Source organism: Convolutriloba macropyga, unplaced genomic scaffold (genome assembly GCF_964194025.1).
Source record: "Convolutriloba macropyga unplaced genomic scaffold, txConMacr16.3 SCAFFOLD_4087, whole genome shotgun sequence".
NCBI lineage: Eukaryota > Metazoa > Xenacoelomorpha > Acoela > Convolutidae > Convolutriloba > Convolutriloba macropyga.
In genome coordinates this window covers 2501-10361 of record NW_027451308.1, presented here as the reverse complement: position 1 = coordinate 10361, position 7861 = coordinate 2501, and the positions used below count along the sequence as shown (strand labels likewise).

The 7861-nt window shown below is 42.1% G+C and overlaps 1 non-coding gene and 1 pseudogene across 1 annotated transcript in view; both read left to right on the top strand.

The window, feature by feature from the left end:
• The first annotated feature begins 4831 nt into the window (after positions 1 to 4831).
• On the top strand, positions 4832 to 4983 carry LOC142356549 (5.8S ribosomal RNA; annotated as a pseudogene).
• A 1684-nt stretch (positions 4984 to 6667) lies between these two features.
• LOC142356550 (large subunit ribosomal RNA) overlaps positions 6668 to 7861 on the top strand; it is a 3526-nt gene continuing 2332 nt past the window's right edge. Inside the window, exon 1 of the ribosomal RNA XR_012761438.1 lies at positions 6668 to 7861. This exon is cut by the window's right edge and continues 2332 nt beyond it. This is a non-coding gene — a ribosomal RNA (large subunit ribosomal RNA).

Here is a 7861-nt window from a genome sequence, read left to right as displayed (position 1 = left end):
AAGAAATAGTTTGCACTTAAATGTGACGAACTGTGGAAACGGTGTTTTCACCCTGAGAAAATTAGAGTGTTCAAAGCATCCTTTGGGATCGAATAATAAAGCATGGAATAATGGAGAATGACCCGCTACTCGATTGATGCCGGTTGGCTGAGTGCGGTAATGATTGAAAGGAACAGACGGGGGCATTTGTATTGCTACGTTAGAGGTGAAATTCTTGGATCGTGGCAAGACAAACTACTGCGAAAGCATTTGCCAAGAATGTTTTCATTAATCAAGAACGAAAGTCAGAGTATTGAAGAGGATTAGATACCCTCGTAATTCTGACCATAAACTATACCAACCTACAATTTGTCAAAGTCGATCTTGACTTGGCAAGAGATTAACCGGGAAACCAAAGTTTATTGGTTCCGGGGGAAGTATGGTTGCAAAATCGAAACTTAAAGGAATTGACGGAAGGGCACCACCAGGAGTGGAGCCTGCGGCTTAATTTGACTCAACACGGGAAAACTCACCCGGTCCAGACATCTTAAGGATTGACAGATTGAATATCTTTCATGATTATATGGGCGGTGGTGCATGGCCGTTCTTAGTTAGTGGAGTGATCTGTCTGGTTAATTCCGATAACGAACGAGATCTTCTCCATCTAAATAATGAAATTCACTATATGTGAATTCAAACACTTCTTAGAGGAACTATGCGGAATTAAATACCGCAGATGAAGTGAGGCTATAACAGGTCTGTGATGCCCTTAGATGTTCTGGACTGCACGCGCGCTACACTGTGTACTTTTAGATTGAGTACTCAGCCCTTGGTCCGAAATGGACTGGGCAATCAGAGAAAAGTACAGCGCTTCAAGGGGATCGTCTGTTGTAACTTGCAGACGTGAACCAGGAATTCCTGGTACTTATGAGTCAACAACTCATAGGGATTACGTCCCTGCCCTTTGTACACACCGCCCGTCGCTACTACTGATTGGATAGTTAAGCAAGAATTGCAAATTCCTACTGTTGGGACTTCGGTCTCCGGCAACGGGATGAAGCGGATCGAGCTTAATTGTCTAGAGGAAGTAAAAGTCGTAACAAGGTTTCCGTAGGGGAACCTGCGGAAGGATCAGTGATTGATTCCTTCGGGCATGGCTGCTGGTAGAGGCCATGTCTGTAGTGCGCATGACGCTCTGTCGCTAGAGATTGCTTGGCAACCAATCTCGAATTATGTATCGAGCTCAAAAACTACTTGTGTGGATACATAGTTCAGCAGTCATGGCAAGGGACTGCTTAAAGGGAGACTAGTTAGCAAAAGCAGCCTAGCAGAACTGCAGCTATCTAGATCTCAGAAGCTGGGTTATAGAAGCCCAGCTATAGACTTGTGAATGAGAAAGGCCTAAAAAGGTCCACAAGTCGCGTGGTTAGAACCGACACGCAAAAATCCCAGCGAGTGACAGAGCGTTGCGCTGTTCAGTGGGAAAGAGTTGAGCTACTCGGGGCGCCCACTGAACTTGCTCCGAGCCAAAGGCTCGAAAAAACACAGCTTAGCCTCAGATCCTTTACATAGAAGGCTAGCTAAAATAAACTTACCTTGGACGAGGGTAAAGTTTAGTCAGTTCTTAGGGGAGAGTAATCCACAGCTTCTCGCCCTCTGAACATTCTCCCAGATATGTAGGTCTGGGAGAGTCTCCTCCTGTTCTTCGGAATCTGGAGGTAGACAAAGACAGTACGATACGATCTTGCATCGGGATGACTAACCGATAATGATCATAATCTGACAATTTTTCCGGCTTGAGGCACCGGAGTCAGATTAAAGACACATACTGAACTAAAGGCGTATGTGCAAAGCTTGTCGGAGTGTAGAGAGTCAAGCTGAGTTGACTCGTCACGTGGTGATGACAACAGCCATGTGCAAAACACTCACAACTTTATCGTCTATGTGGAAAAGGTTGCTAACAGCGCTCTCTATGAGAGGCCCTCGCATATAACTATACGAGGAAAAGGCGATAGAGTTGTTTGAATGTGGGGCAGGTTCATCGACAAGCTAAGTTGATCACATTCTTGTTGTGGCATCCTACTAGAATTGGTCACGGTCTGCACCAACTCTCCCCAAGTTGGCCAGACTTAAAACTAGAAATAAGGTTTGCAGCTATGTGAACCTAGAAACTGTAAAGGAGTTGAAAGAACTTAAAGGAATTGAAAGAGGCCTTGAGGTATATCCTCTTGGTAAAGACCCACAAAAGCTCACAAAAGTGGCTTCGAAGGGCAAAACTGGTTCATCCAAAACAATTGGAGAGCTTAAAGCAGAACCAATTCGAATGAAACACTATTGGTGAAACTTCATCATGAGAACGTCACAAGCTGATCACGCTCTATGATATGACTAGTATTATGTTGCTTCTAGTAGGCTAAGCGCAAGCCGAAACATCAACATGTGAAAGTCGTAGAATTTTGCAATCAAACTGTGGCTAGTACTGTGATGTTACTAGTAACCTGGTGTTCCGTCATATGGCCAAGAGAGCATTTGAAGGCGAAACTTCTGCATGGGAAAGCTGCATCATGATCAAAATTTTATATCGAGTATTATGTTGACGTTAGTAGGCCTTGGCCGAAAACGCAGCATGTGAAAGGTATAGATAAAAGTTATTGTTGCAGTCAGTACTGTGTAGTTACTAGTAGCTGGATTTAAGCTCAAAATGAGACACTGTTGGTGAAACTTCATCATGAGAATGTCACAAGCTGATCAAGCTCTATGATATGACTAGTATTATGTTGCTTCTAGTAGGCTAAGCGCAAGCCGAAACATCAACATGTGAAAGTCGTAGAATTTTGCGATCAAATTGTGGCTAGTACTGTGATGTTACTAGTAACCTTGTGTTACGTCATATGGCCAAGAGAGCATTTGAAGGCGAAACTTCTGCATGGGGAAGCTGCATCATGAACAAAAGTTTATATCGAGTATTATGTTGACATTAGTAGGCCCTGGCCGAAAGCGCAGCATGTGAAAGGTATAGATAAAAGTTATCGTTGCAGTCAGTACTGTGTAGTTACTAGTAGCTGGATTTAAGCTCGAAATGAGACACTGTTGGTGAAACTTCATCATGAGAACGTCACAAGCTGATCACGCTCCATGATATGACTAGTATTATGTTGCTTCTAGTAGGCTAAGCGCAAGCCGAAACATCAACATGTGAAAGTCGTAGAATTTTGCGATCAAATTGTGGCTAGTACTGTGATGTTACTAGTAACCTTGTGTTACGTCATATGGCCAAGAGAGCATTTGAAGGCGAAACTTCTGCATGGGGAAGCTGCATCATGAACAAAAGTTTATATCGAGTATTATGTTGACGTTAGTAGGCCCTGGCCGAAAGCGCAGCATGTGAAAGGTATAGATAAAAGTTAGCGTTGCAGTCAGTACTGTGTAGTTACTAGTAGCTGGATTTAAGCTCGAAATGAGACACTGTTGGTGAAACTTCATCATGAGAACGTCACAAGCTGATCACGCTCTATGATATGACTAGTATTATGTTGCTTCTAGTAGGCTAAGCGCAAGCCGAAACATCAACATGTGAAAGTCGTAGAATTTTGCAATCAAACTGTGGCTAGTACTGTGATGTTACTAGTAACCTTTTCTTACGTCATATGGCCAAGAGAGCATTTGAAGGCGAAACTTCTGCATGGGGAAGCTGCATCATGAACAAAAGTTTATATCGAGTATTATGTTGACGTTAGTAGGCCCTGGCCGAAAGCGCAGCATGTGAAAGGTATAGATAAAAGTTATCGTTGCAGTCAGTACTGTGTAGTTACTAGTAGCTGGATTTAAGCTCGAAGTGAGACACTGTTGGTGAAACTTCATCATGAGAACGTCACAAGCTGATCACGCTCTATGATATGACTAGTATTATGTTGCTTATAGTAGGCTAAGCGCAAGCCGAAACATCAACATGTGAAAGTCGTAGAATTTTGCGATCAAATTGTGGCTAGTACTGTGATGTTACTAGTAACCTTGTGTTACGTCATATGGCCAAGAGAGCATTTGAAGGCGAAACTTCTGCATGGGGAAGCTGCATCATGAACAAAAGTTTATATCGAGTATTATGTTGACGTTAGTAGGCCCTGGCCGAAAGCGCAGCATGTGAAAGGTATAGATAAAAGTTAGCGTTGCAGTCAGTACTGTGTAGTTACTAGTAGCTGGATTTAAGCTCGAAATGAGACACTGTTGGTGAAACTTCATCATGAGAACGTCACAAGCTGATCACGCTCTATGATATGACTAGTATTATGTTGCTTCTAGTAGGCTAAGCGCAAGCCGAAACATCAACATGTGAAAGTCGTAGAATTTTGCAATCAAACTGTGGCTAGTACTGTGATGTTACTAGTAACCTTTTCTTACGTCATATGGCCAAGAGAGCATTTGAAGGCGAAACTTCTGCATGGGGAAGCTGCATCATGAACAAAAGTTTATATCGAGTATTATGTTGACGTTAGTAGGCCCTGGCCGAAAGCGCAGCATGTGAAAGGTATAGATAAAAGTTATCGTTGCAGTCAGTACTGTGTAGTTACTAGTAGCTGGATTTAAGCTCGAAGTGAGACACTGTTGGTGAAACTTCATCATGAGAACGTCACAAGCTGATCACGCTCTATGATATGACTAGTATTATGTTGCTTATAGTAGGCTAAGCGCAAGCCGAAACATCAACATGTGAAAGTCGTAGAATTTTGCGATCAAACTGTGGCTAGTACTTTGATGATGCTTGTAGCCAACCGAATTGGTTGAAAAGCCCAATAAGTAAGCTAACTTGGGAGAGCTTGTTGGAAACCAAATGCTACTAGATTGGTCCAAATACATCCTTCAACAGGGGATCACTTGGCTCGCTTTACGAAGAGGAGCACAGCTATATGTGTTAATTCGGTATGAATCGCAAGATTTGTTTACCGACCTCTCTAACGCAAAAGGCGGTCTCGGCTTCGGCTGTTGACTGCGTCCGATTCAGGGTTATATAACTCTCGATTGAACACATTGATGTTCTATTGTTGGTGCTTCCAATAAAATTGGAACACTTAAAGCAGAACCGATTCAAATAATAGCATTCTGATCAATGATTGCATTCCTTGATCAAGAACTGCTGGAGTCATTGTGATGGCGAATTTTCTTCATAAGAAAATTGCAAAGAGACGGAACTTAATGAGACTAGTATTATGTTGTTTCTAGTAAGCGGAAGCTGAAACAGCAACATGTGAAAATCAAGTTTTGTTCAATGATCTCGAGGCGATAAGTACTATGAAGCAACTAGTAGCCTAAGCATGACTCAGATTTGAGACAGTCAAAAAGACTGGCGAAACTTCTTCACATGAAAGTTACATAGAGAACTACAAATGTATACAGCGAGTATTATGTTGTTTCTAGTAGGCGAAAGCTGAAACATCAACATGTGAAAGTTGTCTGCAAACTGTAGAACGATATGTGATTAGTACTGTGCTGTTACTAGTAGCCAGTCTGACTGTAGAAGCCAAGACAAAGGGAAACTAATGCATCTGAAAAGGACAAGTTATGGAAAGGTATGCACGATAAGTATTATGTTGTTTCTAGTAAGCGGCAGCTGAAACATCAACATGTGAACGTCGTTGTGTACAGTAACCTAGAACTATATAGTCCTTAGTAACGTGCATTTACTAGTACCTGTAATTGGTATTCAGACTCAGGCAGTTTGGAATAGTTTGGCAAAGATGCACCAGAGAAAACTGGGATTTGATACAGAAATTGTTGAATACAAGTATTATGCTGCTTCTAGTAGGTTGAATCCGAAACATCAGCATGTGAAAATTGAAAACATTTCTGGTTCGAATTGTCACAAGTATTTGGTGATCTGAGTAGCCAAACTCACTACAACGCCAATTGAAGGCAAAAATTCTCAACGGGAAAAGCTATTCTCATTGAATGAGCTAACAAGACGAGTATTATGTTGCTTCTAGTAGGCGAAAGCCAAAACATCAACATGTGAAAGTCTTGCTGAACAAATTTAATGTTGTTGAGCTCAGTACCGTGTGAATTAGTAGCCATAATTGGCGAGCGAAAATTGAACTGGCGAAACTTCGTCTTTGGAAAATTGCAGATGCCGAGCACTTATTTTGCAACGAGTATTATGTTGACTGTAGTAAGCGAAAGCCGAAACAGCAACATGTGAAAGCTGTTGAAATTTGTGGTCATTTTGCAATAAGTACAAGGAGTGTAACTAGTAGCCAGGTCAAAATTTGGGATAAGAATGAGCAAAAATTCTGCATGAGAACAGTTGAAATTATGAAACTAAATTACAAAGACTAGTATTATGTTGTTTCGAGTACGCGAAAGCGGAAACATCAACATGTGAACGTTTGTAACGAAGTTTCGTTAATTTTCAGCCTAGTACTGAGCAAGAACGAGTAGCCTCATCTCCAATCCCACGCAAAATGTAGTGAAATATGTGAGTGAACCTTATTCACGGTGAGGGTTTTCCCGAGGTCTGTATTGCAGCGAGTATTATGTTGCTTCTAGTAAGCGAAAGCTGAAACAACAACATTTGAAAGTTGGAATTAATGACTGAATGGAAACTTCGACCTGTGTTTGATAGTAGTAGCGAACAAAACTGCTGAATCGGTTTCTGTCTCATATTGGTCAGTGAACCAATTAAGAGACAATCAACTACATAACCTGAATTGGGCGAGAGAACCCCCTTAACTTAAGCATATCAGTAAGGGGAGGAAAAGAAATCAACTGAGAATCCCTTAGTAATGGCGAATGAACAGGGAAAAGCTCATCGGGAAGAGAAATGGCAACATTTCTCGGTGTCCGGTATGGTTTGATGCTAGACTGGTGAATTTGTCCTGATGTCTACTGGAAAGTAGCATCAAAGAAGGTGAAAATCCTGTAAAGGTCATTTTCGATACCAGTCATAATGGCTCATTCCTATGAGTAGAGTTGTTTGAAAGTGCAACTCGAAGCTGGAGATATGTCTCTCCAAAAGCTAATTATAAAGCGAGACCGATAGTAAACAAGTACCGTGAGGGAAAGTTGAAAAGCACTCTGAAGAGAGAGTGAAAAGTACGTGAAACTGTTGAAGGGGAACTGGAGTGAGCGTTACCATACTCAATGCCTTGATATTATATTCTCGGCTACCGAGTAGTGTAGTTGTCGTCTTTTGGCAAATCTTGTTAATGAATCGAGCAGAAGTTTTTCCTCGGAATTCTTCTTGTTGATTCTAAACAAAATGAGATAAATTGATCTTGATTGCCTGTCTGACCTCAACTTCCTATTCAATGCTCTCTACAGCCCGTCTTGAAACACGGACCAAGGAGTGTGAGTTGCTTGCAAGTGTTGTCGCTCATTGAAAGCGCACACGCGAAATGAAAGTGAACAGTGTAATTTTTATGAATTGCACTACTTTGTGTGGTGAGGGCGCCGATTCGGTGTCCCGCAACCACGGACGGTTTTGCTCTTATTGCATGACTGATCCAGAGCAAGTAGCACACGACCCGAAAGATGGTGATCTATGCTTGGGCAGGGCGAAGCCACGGGAAACCATGGTGGAAGCCCGAAGCGGTTCTGACGTGCAAATCGATCGTCTGACCTGAGCATAGGGGCGAAAGACTAATCGAACCATCTAGTAGCTGGTTTCCTCCGAAGTTTCCCTCAGGATAGCAAAAGCTTGAGCAAGATTGAAAAATCTTCGCAAAGCAATTTCATCGGTTAAAGCGAATGATTAGAGGAATGGGGGAAAATTTTTCCTTCACCTATTCTCAAACTATAAATCGGTGAGATGTCCTTGTGACTTAATTGCACTTGGACTATGAATGCAAGCTTTTTGTGGGCCGCTTTTGGTAAGCAGAACCGGCGATGTGGG